Genomic DNA, 14,832 nt, shown 5'->3' on the forward strand with positions numbered 1-14,832 from the left:
TGATGAGGTTGCACCAGCCTCAGCCTTCATGGGTCACCTCATCACAAGGCTGTTCCTCAGCTTCCTCCAGCCTGGAAGAACGTCCCCTCCTCATTCATCCCCTCCTGTTCTGCCTGCTGAGCTGTTCAGACCCACAGATGAGTGATCCGTGCTCTCGGATGGAAGTGGGGTCATTCCCAGGGGAGGGATATGTGTTGCTTCTCTGGGCTGAGCCCAGGTTGAGGACCTGCTGCAGTGTGTCACCCAGCCCATTAGCAACAGCGTCCTTTGGGCAGGCAGGGATGTCAAGACTGTCTGGCTAAATTAAAATCAGTTCAGTCTTTGCTGTCACATCAGCTCCTGCTCTGCCTTGCTCGCTTTTCTCACTTGGTTCCCGTTGGCATTGGAGCCCTTGAAATAAGAGAGGCATTGCAGAAGTTTTCCAGAAGCAAGAATTTAAATTGTTCTAGGTGAAAACTGCATTTCTCAGGTTAAAAAGATTCCTTTCCCCCCTCATATCTATTATAATTTATTTTGTTGTTGTTTATATCATTATTTATACTCTTGCTATTGCTATTGCTACTGCTATTACTATTTACTAATACTATTACTATTACTGTTGCTTTTTCTACTGCTATTTACTATTACTGTTACTATTTTATCCCACCTAAACTGGGCTATGAGTTGAGAAAGCATTTGAGGATACCTCCTCTTTGCCTGTTGTTACCCCAGGCATTGCAGGTCTAGGACTTTGGGTTTGGGGAGGGAAAAGTCTGTCTCAAGACACAGAAATGAGTCTTGAAGATGGTCCTGTTGTGTGGCTCTTAATATCTCTGACCACTGAGGATGGTGGGAGCATCTGACTCAGGTCTGAGTTACCCAAATGGCCTGTCATTGTAATACTGATGAGGTGGGTCCAACCCTGGACTCAGATCCTACCTTAGATGTTGCCATCTGGATCTTCATCTGTATCTGCACAACATATCAGGCATTAGCAGAGAAAATCTGAGGAATCATCTTCTTTCAGACACCATCTGTGGTAATGCAGGTTTTTTTCAAATCAGAAAGTGCTCCCACCCCATATAAAGGTGTGGAGCAGGGGGGGTCATTCTCACTCTGGTCTCCTTGTTTTCTTTTGAACCAGAGCAACAACCCTGAACAAGTTAGAAAGAGACCTTTTTCCATGAAACTTCTGGCTCTCTGGAGAGCAGGAATAACTGGGTATTTCATGGACAACTCCTGGGGTGTGCTGGACCAGGGTGAAGTTCATCCCAGGGCCAGGGGAGGGTGTCACGGCCATCACATCCCGTGCTGCCAGCCCTGCAGGCATTCCCACTGCTCCTAGGACTATTCCAAAATTAAATCTTACTTGACTTAAATTTCCTTCCACTGCAAACATTTCCTTGAACTAATAGTTTCTCAACAATAGATAATCAAAACACCTGCCTGTATTTTATTTTTAAATAAACCAGGTGATGGTCAAAAGCAGATGGAAAACAGACTGATTAATGAAAGAGGGTGCTGGGAAGTTTTGTTAGCTTTCAACAGATGGAAAAGCAATTAATTTTTCGTCTGATTCTGTTGTTTTGATTTATTCTTCTTGGGAATCCTTATAAAGGCTTCCAGCAAGTTGTGGCCCCAGTTAAAAGTGTGGCTGGGAAGGAGGCCACAGCCCAGTGCTCTGCAGGAGAGCCAGCACAGTTCTCTGGGGAGGATGAGAGAGGATGAGATGTCACAGCCAGCTGAAGCAAAGCAGGAACCCTCATTTGCTTCAAATACCTTCTTTAAACACGTAAGAGGATCCCAGGTAGGAATACAATAAAAACAAATCTCTCTCTCTCTGAAGACAAATCCTGATGACTTTTACCAGGCAAAATGTCTTTTCCACCTGGAAAGTTTTGCCTTAGCAAAGGGTAGGCAAAAGCCATGGAAGAGTCCTGGGGCTTAGGACTCTGTCCTCACTCCAGCATCACATCCATATCCAGCCTGACAGAGACTCCAGAGCCATGTGGCAGATGTTCACAGCAGAGTGTCCCCATCCTTAGCTTTATATTGGGAGTTGGGCTTTAAATGGGAGATACCAGCCTCCATTTGCAGTCATACACATGCTTAGGGTGGGATGAGGTTCCTAGAAATTCATTTGGAAGCCCCAAGTGCATGTATTTTTCCTGCCTTTATTTCAGAGGGGAATAAAGAGCGTGAATATTTCTGTGCACAGGTGCTTCTAAACTGGAAATTTTTTTTCCAAATTGCTTCATCTGGGCATACTGTCACCCTGTTCAATGCAAGAGAGAGACCACAGAGAGCCCGGGCTGCCTCTGCTCTCTGAAAATTGTCTGGCTCCAACTTTGGACCTTCTTCAGGGAAAAGACAAGCCCTGCATTTAGTGAGCTTAAACTCCCGGAGCTGGCCTTGCCCATGACCTCGAGCCAGAGGAATCTCTGGGCTTTCCCACGTGATATTTGTGCCCCAAAACACCTGGATTAAGTGACCCATGTCAAACACGAAATGACAGCAATGTGGTTTGCTCAGCGCTGACCCGTGGCCATGTACTGCAGCCCTTCCCAAGCAGGAAGGAGGTGGCATTCAACAGGCAAACACCTGTGGACATGCTGGCAGAGCTTTGCAGTGCCAAGCCTTGATAATTTGGGACAGAAACAGCAGGTGGGGGCATCCCTGGGGACCCAGGTTCTCCCCTGCATGAGCAGCTCAAGAAGCACTAACTGCTCCCAGCTCTCAGTGGCTGCTGACAGGAGCTGGGCTTGTGCTCCCGAGCCAGGGTCAGCACTGTTTTTCTTTCCCAAAGAGCACAGGCTCGCTGGTGAGTTGTCACAGATTTGCAGTACCAGGAACTACGTTTTTTTTAATGTGAACACAATGTTATCTCATTATGTGTGCTCTCAGGGGCACCACAGCCTGAGTAAAGCAATGAAAATATCTCTCCCCTCAGGGCAAGGCGATTTTCTAACTGGGACAAGAAAAGAGTTGTCCTGGGCCAAAGCCAGGCATGAGGGATTGCTGGCCAAGGGAGAAGCTTTAAATCCTCTAAAGTCTCTCCAAAATCCCACTGGCAAAGCTGGGTTACACTGTGGAGAAGCAAACATCCTCATTTTAGGATGAACTGCGGCAACGAAAGCTGTACAACACACAGACATTGGGCATTGTGATTTGGCATATCCCTCTCATTTCACTCTGCCTCAGTCAGATCCAGACCTTTAGCCTGGCTTGACCCAAGGTAATATTGCTTTCCTAAGAGCCAAAGAGCTTTCCTAAACTTAGAGCTTGCCTAGACTCATATGGTTCTCACCTCAGGCTTACGGAACCTTTACAGGTAAGGGACCTCAAGGTCAGTAACTAGACCTGAAACTTGGGGACTCTGGCAGAGCCTGGCTCAAAACCAAATGAGAGCTTCAGCCTGTCCACTGGAAGACTCCCATCAAGACCTAAAGCTTCCCTGTGGAAACTCAGTAACTAAAATCTTGCCTATGCTAAAGCCACAGTACAGATAAAGGACCTGCACAGCTTTGAAAAAAAATGAATATATTTTATCCCTTTAGATTACAACACAGGAATATACCTTTTCCTCGCAGTGAAAAGCATCCTGCTGTTTATTTTAGCTGGCAGACTTGCTGCCAGAAAGGAAATGAGAATATTATCTCTAATGAGTCTTCTCATAATGGCAATTTTCTGAAAGAGGTACCAATTCTAGGTTTGTGTCAACTGTTCCACATCTGCAAACCATGAAATAAACCTCCCAAGCCTGTTACAGTATGCAACCTCATTCCTCCAGAGTCAGTGTGGTAATGTCTTGACAGAGCAGCAATTCCAGTTTTAATAGTGATATAGATCCTTCCCATATGTGCACAAACACGTATCTAAGTCCAAACTGTGTCTCTGGTCTCCTCTAAAACAAACAGTCTAACCCACATTTCCCTTCTCCACTTACCTGTTGACTCTTTGCCACATTGGGCTTCCCATCCTTTAAAATCCAGCCCCCAGGGATGGAATCCTGCCTTGTTTCTTTGGAGGCACCTCATTTTAAGTAATTTGATCTATGTCTGCCAAAGCCATTTGAGGGACTTAAAGCAGCATCTCCAGAGGTCTCTCTGGCCTCTGTGGGAGGCACAAAATCACAATGTTCCACTACATCTACAAGTGGGTCAAAATGCTCACCTGCTTCCTTCTGGATCCTGGCAGCAGTTGGGTAAATAAAGCCCTGATCAAACAGCCCTCTGGCTTCCAGGCTTTGCAGAATCAAGGTTTTTTCAGGCTAGCAAAAGTTCACTTCCTTTTAAGCCAGTTCCCAGGTGTGACTGGGATGTGTCAGAAGTCTTTGATCCTTGCACCTTGTGGCAGGTGAGGTGGTGTGCAGGTTTTGGCTGGGGTAGGTTTACTTCTTTCCACAGTAGCTGGTGTGGGGCTGTGCTTTGGGTTTGTGGTGGAAACAGTGTTGGTAACACAGGGATGTTTTTGATATTACCCAGCAGTGCTTACCCATAGCCAAGGCTTTTTCTGTCACTCACTGCAGTGCTGGGGTTGGGGCTGCACAAGGCATTGGGAGGGGACAGAGCTGGAACAGCTGATTCCAGCTGTCCAAGGGTTACCCCACACCACATGGCATCATACTGAACATTCAGAACTGGAGTAAGAAGAAAGAAGGGGGACATTCAGAATAATGGCATTCATCTTTCCAAGTCAGTGTTCCACGTGACGGGAGCCCTGTTTTTCTGGGGATGGCTGAAACACCTGCCTGCCCATGGGAAGTGGGGAATGAATTCCATGTTTTGCTTTGCTTGAATGTGTGGCTTTTGGTCTACCTGTAAAACTGTCTTTATTTCAACCCACAAGTTTTTCCACTTTTCCAACTCTCTCCCCCACCCCACCAAAGGGGAGAGAGTAAGGGGTTGTGTGAGGTTTATTTGCTTATTTGACTACTGGGTTAAACCACAACTGCTGAACAACCAAGAACAGAGTCTGCAAATTGGTTCCACTGCTTGGAATTCGTGTTTGGTAAGATTTTTGCAAAACCCATCTTTGTGCCTGGTCTTTCCACAAAAAGGCTGTGTTTAATTAAATGTTTCATTGGTTCAGCTGCTCTAGGTTTGATCCTTTTCTCCATTTTTTTTTTTTGTGTGTGTGTGTGTGTGTGTGTGTGTGTGTGTGTGTGTGTGTGTCTGTGTCTGTGTGTGTGTGTGTGTGTGAGTGTGTGTGTGAGAGTGTCTGTGTCTGGGTGTGTGTCTGTGTTTGTGTCTGTGTGTGTGTCTGTTAAAAAATCAAGAAATGCTTGGGGGATACCCAAAAATTAGGAGGTCCTGTATAACCCCATATGGAGAATGATGTCTACAATACAGCAACACTGTTAATGACAAAGAAGTGCAGATGAACAGGGCAGGATTTTAACAGACCATTGAAATAGAAACTTCAGCCATGGAATACATACTGAGCATACACTACACTGGCTTGCTTAGCCCAGTGTGCAAAGAACCCAGGAATCTATCAAGAAGTCAACAGCATATGAAGCTTTCACAGGACACCCTTCAGCAGGGCTTGGAAAATGAGCACAGTCAGGAACATGCTGGCAAAGGATACGCCCAGGTAGCAATTAATTCCTGTGCCCTGGTGTTCATTGCAAACCCAAGAGATACTTTGAGCTGTCCTGTGGTGGCAGGATCCAGAGCTCCCTTTAAAAGCACAAGCATTTCCCATCTTCCCCTGGACAAGAGGGATCAAGTTCCACATTCAAGTTTTACACTTGCCAACATGGTGCTGGCATTCATGACCACATTTGGCCAAGGCTCTTGGGGACAGGATGGGATTCTTGGAGCTACCCTGTGCAGGGTCAGGAGTTGGACTTTGATGATAGTAATGGGTCCCTTCCAACTAAGAATATTCTATGATTCTGTGATTCTGTGATCAGTGCAGCAGTGAATTTCTTGTACTTCATCATCAGCCTATAAAACAAGAGAGACAAAGCTGAAAGGTTTTAGGGATTCACAGGTCTTTCAGACAAGCCAAGGCCAAGTCTCAAGCAAACCTGAGCCAATGCCTTTCACCTGGAAGGTACAGCATAACCTTAGATTCTGATAGAGCTAACACCACAGTGGGGTTATAAATTCAAATCCACTAGTCTGCCTTTAAGACCCTTTCAAGATCAGAAGAATGTGTCCAAGCACATTTCCAAGTCCAGACTTATTTCTCTGCTGTAAGAAGTAAAGCTTTAATATGAATAAAAATGGAACAAAGTTCAATGCCAGACCTGATAAGAGGAGAAGAGTGATTTATTTTCACAAAATGAAAGTCACTCCTCATACTGTCATACTCACATAAGTCTATACACTGAAAAGTTTGTATCCTCCTGATCTGGCCATGATTCCTGGTCCTGGCATAGGGGACCAGAAACACTGGCTGCCCAGCCCTCAACAAATCTCCTGAGTGACACTGCCCAGGTTCGAATAGGTTCTTTTTCATTCATCAGGAGCTGATAAAGATGAGTCTCTCAATCCCGACACACCTCTCCATGAGTCATCAGGATTTTGTGTCCTGAGTCCTTTGTCTCCTGAGTCCTTTGTCTCCTGATCTGCATGTTCTGAGAATCTGCCTCTAAATGTACTTCTCAAAGATCTGCTAGTCCAGGTACCAGCAACAACTGTCATCCCTCCTGTCGTCTCCTGACAGTTACTCCTCTTGTAGTTTTGCAATATTGCAGTATTTTGTAATATTCCAGTATTTTGCAACATACCTGTATTCCAATTCATTCTCCTTTTGTCCTTTTGCCCCAATCTTCAGATTTTTGTCACAACCTTCTCTACCACCATACAAGCTCTGCATGAGACTGTGCTTGAGCACACATTTCAGCTGAGCCCCAGGATGCTACAAAGAGGGAAAGCCCAGCTCTCACACAATTCACAAGGAGGGGTTCAAGGGATTCAGATGAGAAGCAAAGTCATCCAGCAGGTCTTCTTAGCTCAGTTCTTCCCAAGCACAGGGTGGGTGCTTTGGATAAGATTCTTCCACTCAGATGTGGAGATTAAATATCTCTTTCTGAGCTTCCTTCCAGCCAACAGACAGAGCCCATCCAATGAGCAATATGTCTCTTCCTGGTGGAGATGTCTAGGAAGGAGCATGCCTATGGAGTGGCTATTCCTTTCTATTGCCTATCCAGGGAGAAAAGTACAATGAGCTCAGACTGAGATGTCTACTCTGTAGAACTCTGAATTTAGGAGAGCTGAATCCTATCCATGCAGCCCAGAGAAGATCAAGTAATAAGGGTGGGAAACACATGGGTAGTGGGGCTTACCACTCACAACCTGATCCAAAGCCCTTTCTCAGCTGCACATTGCACATGAATTTGAGCTTCCCCACACTTCCTATAAATTTCCTAAAAGCCTGAGCAACATCAGAGCAGGATTCTTCCTCTGCAGACTTCTCCCTGCCTTTTTCTCTCACAAGCATCCTTCTCCTGACAAGCTGCCGGGATGCTGGCAAGGCCCTTTGAGCTCACCTGTCATCCCTCTCTAGTACAGCAGAGTTTGTGGTTTTTCATCTGTTGCCCTGTCGACCTAAGTTGACTCAAGAATGGTCATGAAGTGCTTTCTGCTCAAGAGTGCATTGAGGCAAGGGAATAAAATCTTGTGAAACAGGACAGGCTATGTGGTTGTTCATGACAGTGGGGGACTGGATGGGGTGCACCGACATTCCCAAGTGCACCAATAGGAAAGGTCAGGGGCTCAGCAACCTCCAATTTACTGTCCTATTGACATCCAACCTTCTTGTTTTTCCTGGTGGCTTTGATTCCTGAAAGGATGAGTGAGAAGAACCTCATATTACTGCTGGCACAGTTTTTAGTTGCTAAGCCTGATCCGACTGCTGCACAGTAAATGTCCAGCCAGGACCCAAAGGGAGCCCCAGACATCAGCCAGCATGCTGGGGCCAGCCAGTAAGTTTGTGAGCTCGGGAAGGATGCTGCATGGAGGTGTTATAAAAGACCTTGATGACTGCACACTTCCCTGGTGCATGAGAGTGCACTGGTTCCATCAGTAACAGGTGTCAAAAAGGCCCAGCTTCCTGGGAATAGGCTTTGTCACTCTCTCTCTCCCCATAAAATCCTATTCTCGTCATGCTGGCAAATAAATAGCCCCCTTGTCATGCACTGTGGGCACACCAAGAACTCAAACAGGGCCTTCCTTTGGAAGGGAGGGTTATTTTCAGCAGCAGATTTTAGCTAAAAAAAGGGGAAGCTCTGAATAGAGGTTCTGGCATTTTGCAAGGCTTAGCTGAATTGTGCCTGCTGGTTCCCACAATTCTCCTGGCGTGGTGGTGTCACTGTGTCCACACAAATGAGAGTAAAGTGATATTTTGATTAATGTCAGCAGCCTGGCACTTGGTGAAGGTGCAGTCTTTGCTCTTTCCTCAGCTGAAAAACAATATGGCTTTGTCATTCTTCAGCAGTCAGCTGGGACACATCCTGGGAACCAGCTGAGCCCAATGACTTTGTAAGGGGAAAGAAACAGAGTGGGGGGAAACTGCTTATTGTTTTGATACAGTGATTCTGTCTCTAAAATGCCAGGAAAAAGGAGAGCCAGGTTAATGGTCAACAGCAAGTAGGATTTTAATCTGACAGACATATCAAGATAGACCTCTGAAAGATCTGTCTCTTCTTCTGAGGGTAGGGGACATGTTTCTTGGTTTCCAGTTGCAACCTGACATTTTTCTTTCGTATTAGAAGGTTTAATAAACTACACTGTCTGCAGGGCTATTTCCTTGCCATGATTCAGTTGGGATTAACATGAGGCCAGTTGGTATTCATGTTCTCTCCATGGGATGTAGCTCTGAGCCACCTGATCTAGTGGAATGTGTCCCTGCCCACAAGAGGGGAGTTGGAACTGCATGATCTTTAAGGTCCCTTCCAACCCAAACCATTCAATTAGTCCATGGTCCTATTACTTCTTCAGCATTCCCATTGCATGTGTACAACACACCCAGCAGTGCCTTCCTTTATGCACACCAGATGTGTCTGTTCACTGCCTGCCATCCCAGCTCAGAAGGAAAGACTCTTTGGAAAGCACAGCTGCCAAATTCACCTGGCAGTGCAGCTGCCCCAGGGGTGCAACATCAGGAATTAATCCCACCAGGTGAGCAGGAAAGAGCTGCTGGAGGGCAGCTGGGAGTCGGCTGCAGGAGGAAGGTGACACAGAGAAAGAGTGAGAGCTGGAGTCAGTTTGGATGTTGGGCAGTGCCAGGGACTGGTGGGTGGATCAAAGGGCAGTGGCCTTTTGAGGGAAGATGCTGGCCAGAAGGAAGGTTCATAGGGAACCCTTTAAAAATCTCTGAGCTTGTCTGGAGCAGGGAAAGTTGGTGCTTTGCTGTGGAGCACATAACTTACAATAGTAACATAAAACAAACAAAACAAAGTGGTTGTTTTTCCCTTTCTTCATGTTCTCTCTGTAGGAGTCCAGATAATGCCCTTGAGATGCCCTAAGGAGTGTAATGGTGCCCAAACTCAAACCCAGGCCCTCAGCCCTTCCTTTGGGGTGGGCAGGGGGGTTTCCATCTGTGCATATCTTTGTCTTCTCCCATGAGGCCTCTTCTCCACTGCCTCTTGCTGGGCTAGTTTGGGTCTTTCCCAGGCAGTCTCTGACTTTCCAGCTGCAGGTACTTTCTGCAGGAGCTTTTTCTCCCCACCAGGACGTGTCTGAATTTTGTCCATCCTGTGTGATCAGATGCTGCCAAAAATGCTGTAACAAGAGTAACAACACCCACACTTTTTCCCAGGGCACCCACCCACTAGGTCCAAAACAGGAGGAAAACCATCCTCGAGGCACAGATTCTGGCTCACATGGGCACAACACACCCCATGAGCAACATAAGCTGGTTTTGGGGCTGGTGCCTCCCAGGCACGAATTAGAAACAGAATGGTTTGAGTTGGAAAGGACCTTAAAAATGGTTCAGTTCCAACCCCCCTGCTGTGGGCAGGAACACCTTCCACTAGACCAGGGTGCTCAGAGCTCCATCCAACCTGGCCTTGAACACTTCCAAGGATGGGCCATCCACAGCTTCTCTAAGGCAACCTCTTCCAGGGCCTCACCACCCTCATAGTACAGAATTTTTTCCTAATATCTAATCTAAAGTAATTAATAAAAATGTCCTTCCTGATGAAACAACTCCAGCTCAGTTGGCCTTTTTCCTTAATATCCTCCTGGGTGTTGGTAACCAAATAGCTGTTCCCCCTCTGTGGTACCTTCCTGGGTACTGGGTGCCCTTGGCCAGAAATAATTCACAGGCCAGCCCTGCAGAAGAAAATGTGTCTGCCAAAGCCCCATTCCTGCCCATGCACTTGTTCATGCAGCTCCTCTTCTGCCCCTCTGCTGGCTTCTGAAATCTTGTCACACTTAAACTTTGGTCCCTGCTGTCAAGGGGCTTAAAAATCCCCTCTCCCTGTCTCAACCCTGCCTGTGCAGGGCTCATGCAGGCACCTGAACTCACGTAATCCCTCTGCACAGAGCCACCCAAGCAGCTTCTGTACCCAGAAGCCTTCTGTATCCAGCCTTAAAACCAACCCCATGGACAAGAAGAGTTTTCTCCCCAGCACTTGTATACTGCATGTCTACAGAATACTTTTTAACAGAAAAAAATGCCTAATTTTCATGCTTATCTTATAACAAGAAGTAATGCAGTTTCACTGTATCATACCCATCCTTTTACTCATCTCTATTTTCCAGACTTCCATCTTCTCTTTTCTTAAGGTTTATCAGAGAAGTGAGCTTATCAGAGAAGAGATTAACCAGATTTCTGCTGCTGTTGCACAGGCTCCTAACTCTGCTCCTGTTTACTGACAGACATATGAGCGCTGACAGCACCTGGGAACCCAGGGAAGGGCTGAACTGAGCAGGAAAATTGTGGCAGATAGTCTTCCAAACCTGTCTGGTGCCTCCTGTGCACCACCCTGCCCTCTGCAGAGGTGGGCCCTACAGACAGGACACAGCAGTGGAAGGGGGTAATGTCTAACCCACCACAACAACCACATTCAAGCTCCTCTCTCAAAGCCCTCGCTGACTTGTAGATTTTCTTCACAGCCCAAAACCTCCTTTAATTTTTCCTGCTATGCCAGTGGATATAAGGAAAAATATTCCCTCTGTCTACAACTCTTTGACCTGGCTTTGTCCTGAGACATTGCAGCTACAGCAAAATATGCTGGAGACCTCGGTGTCTGGTTCTCTTCCAAGGTAAAGAGAGCATTTCACCTCAGATGCTTGAGAAACGTGAGTTCACATCTGATTTATTGGGGGGCTTTATTCTACAGTGCAAACATGTGGTAAGAAAGTTCTCTGTGCCCTGAGTGCTGTGTGGGTCACAGGGAGAGGGGGTTTTGGCACAGTCACTGCCCACCTCAGGCTGACTCCCTGTCACCATATCACCCCTTCACACAAGACCCTCCTTCAAGGGCTGGCCATGAAAGGTCTGGCCAAATGAAACCACAAGTGCTATGGGTACAAATTTTTCCTTCCATTATGCTTTTTACTTCAAAATGTACAGATAAAATGCTGTCAGACTCTGCTGTCTTGTTTTTTTGAGGTATTTTGGTTGGTAGTTTGTGCTTTTTTGTTGGGGGGCATTTTGTTTGGGGGGGGGGGTTGTTTGTTTTGGTTTGGGGTTTTTTTACTCTCTTGATTAAATTGATGCATTTTCAACTGCCTAGTTAACAACCTAAGCATGGAACTCACATTCTGAGGCAACTTTCTGCAGTTTGCCAAGCATAAATGTGAATGAGAAGCTTAAATGCCAGTTCAGCCTCCCTTGGTGGCTGACTCTGAGCATCAGGTGCAGGGAGGGAGAGCAGGACAGTCCAGCTGCACAGCAACCACGCACTGATTTCTGCTGTACTCAGCTGGAGAGCATTTACAAGTGTTTCAGAAACCAGGGTGGCTCCTGCACTTTATCTTATCAAAGGAAAAAACAGATGAAAAATACATATATAGCCTCTGTTGCATGTTTCAGGTTTTTGAAGTTTGTGTTACTGAACCATAAAGGAATTGGTCTATGCTCACTACTCTAGCTGGAGACCTTGTCTCTGAGTTATCTGCCAGCTCCCCAAAGGAGAAGGTGGAGTGTGTCTGGACTGCTTTTTCCAAGGAAGATGGAAATATTGTTATACCCAGCTTCACTGGTTTATCCAGTGGCACCATTTTGGGTCTTCATTGCATCCCAGTCTTTACCTCTCTTACTTCATGCTATCTTTCTTAGTAAGTTAAAATGATTGGGAGATAAAATGATAGTGCATTAGTAGTTTCTGGAAGAGAAAAGCCAGCCTGGCTGGCTTACAAGTCAGCTCTGGCATGTACTGCTAGAGAAACTACTGCCTAGCAAAAAAATTGTGAACTATTGCTTTCCTTTACAAAATCCTTTCCCAGACTCCACTGAATTACCCTGCCACTGCTAATTAAGTTCATCATATTCCATTTTCTCTGTGTGAATGTGACAGGGTATTTGTTCTGCATTAAATTCAGGTGAGACTTGGAGCTGACATGTTGAAAATCAATGAGAAGCAGAAATTGTCAGGGGAAGCCAAATTGCTACAGGGCCTGAATGAGCCTGTTGGGCTCCCTGGTTTCAGTCCCATGGACAGGGTCATATATCCTGGTGTCAGGAACCTCACAGGGGAAATAATGACATATCCAGAGAATGAAACAAAGCTATGTATAGCTTTTCTTACCCCTGTGGCCCACTGAAGCACATAAATAAGTCAGGCTTTTTGCATTACTGTTTTGTGGAGTGTTTGGAAGTAGTTCATAAATTATTGGAGAAGAAGGGTGAGGCTTTTAAAGAATGCTTTGGAAAATCAGCATCTTTGGGAAGGACTTGACACGCTTTGTTTACAATGTGAGAGAGTTCAACATAAAAATCCTCAGAAAAGCCTAAGGAGCCTTCCAGCAAAAGCAGTGGAGACAAGGCTAGACATCCCAAATATTTCTCCTTAAGTAAAACCAAACAACACCAAAACAAAGCAAAAACAAACAAACAAACAAAGGCAGGAAATTGAACCCCAGACCCTCCTTAGTCAACACGGAGAACTATGAAGCAGATTTTCTAAGGCTTTTACAGCTCACCTTTGAGCCCTGGCGACAGGCGTCTGTGAGTTATCTCAACATAAACATCATCAGAGTCAAATGTCACTCCAGTGCAAGACTCAGCCTGGTGCCCGAGGGACAAGGGTGGACTAAAAGGAACCCATTTCATCAGGGACACACCCAATGGACTGTAAAACACTTTGGGGGGCATATTCTCCTGGTTTCTGCCTTGTTTCCACCCTGGGCTTGGTGGCGGGGTGACCCTGCACATCCCATCCTCCAGCGTGGCTCAATGGGGAGGAAAAGAGCATCAGGGGTGGGAGCAAGGCTTTGACTCGGAGCGATCACTCCAAAGAAAGAGAAAAGGAAAGCAAAGGCGCTGCAACTAGCAATGTGGAGGGCAGACAGCAGTGCATTAAATCCTGCAGGGGAGGGGCTCACATCGACCTGAGTGAGCAGAAAACTGAGGCAGCCCAGACAATGGTGCTGCTCCTCCTTCTTTTAGCACACTGTCAAAGTAAAGGGGAAAAAGAAAACTGAAATGATTGCTTCTGGGAGAGAAAAAAAGGAAGGGAAAAAAACATTCTCTGGAGAAACATATAGGAGATGCTCGGCAAATACCAAATGTGAGCTTTCCAAGTGCGTTCCCTTCCAAAGCCGGGCAGGCCACTCGGTCCCACTGGTGAGGAGCTGCTGCCCCCTCCCGGGAGCGGGATGTGCCGCTGGCATCGGGCGGCCAGGACAGGAAAAGCATCTTGAAAGGACCGAGATGCAACACCAGAGCCACTTCTTTGGGGAAAAAAAACGGGAATGGTTGGATGAATATGTAAAAATCCTTTGGCACGGCATCTCTGAGCACAGCACTCAAGGCACTAAGGAAATAAAGCTGTACGTGTACAAATACTGTGTTAGATGCGACATGTTTTGTGCACACTGAATACACACGTGTTCAGATCTTCACTACCCGGATGGCATTGAAGGCAGAACAGACTCTGGGTTAAGTGACACTCCTCTCCCCCAATCCGAGGTTAATGAAATGATCAACCAGCCATGAAATCTTCACAGAGAAAGCAGTGCAAGCAAATAACAGAAATTCCCCTTTCCCCCGACTGCCAGATGTGCTGTTGGTTCCCCTGGGACACACCAGCCCACGCCACACAACAGAAACACTGTCCATGAACCCCTTGAGAGGTTGTGTGCTGAAAATACCCCATGCAGGACCTCCCTATCTTTGGACCCGTGCACAGACTGACCCTTAACCATCCCAAAATAGCTCTAGCAAGACATGACAGCACTCTCTGGAAGAAATGAGTGCAAAGGAGGAGGAAGCTCCAAGGCCTTGCAGACCAGCCTCTGCCTATACCCCAGAGTAGCTGGGTCTCTCCCATGTTCCCAAAGGTACCAACTGACATGTGCTGGCTCCCTCCCCAATTCACAGCTCCCCCAGAACGGCTGTGGGGCAGCACCCACTGGCCCCCTGCCCTCACAACAGTGTGGGCAAATGTGGGCTATGAAAGGGCAAGCCAGGCAGGACATCAGGCAGCGCCATAGGGCAAGTGTAATGGCTGGCAGGGATTTCTTCAACAGCAGCACCAGGTTTTGCAGAGTCCCTGTCCTGCTGCCACTACCCTTGCTGAGGCAGGGCAGCTTCTCCAGGCCAGGTTGAGCCCACTCTTCCCAGGAAGACTGAAGAGTTCAGGACCCTTATAGTGTGTGATAGGTCTCTGCAAGACAGCTGGAGGATGGCCTTTGAGGCAGAGACAAGTCTCCTGAGTTTTGGTCAACTTAC

Source organism: Pithys albifrons, chromosome 1, assembly GCF_047495875.1.
Source record: "Pithys albifrons albifrons isolate INPA30051 chromosome 1, PitAlb_v1, whole genome shotgun sequence".
Classification (NCBI taxonomy): Eukaryota; Metazoa; Chordata; class Aves; order Passeriformes; family Thamnophilidae; genus Pithys; species Pithys albifrons.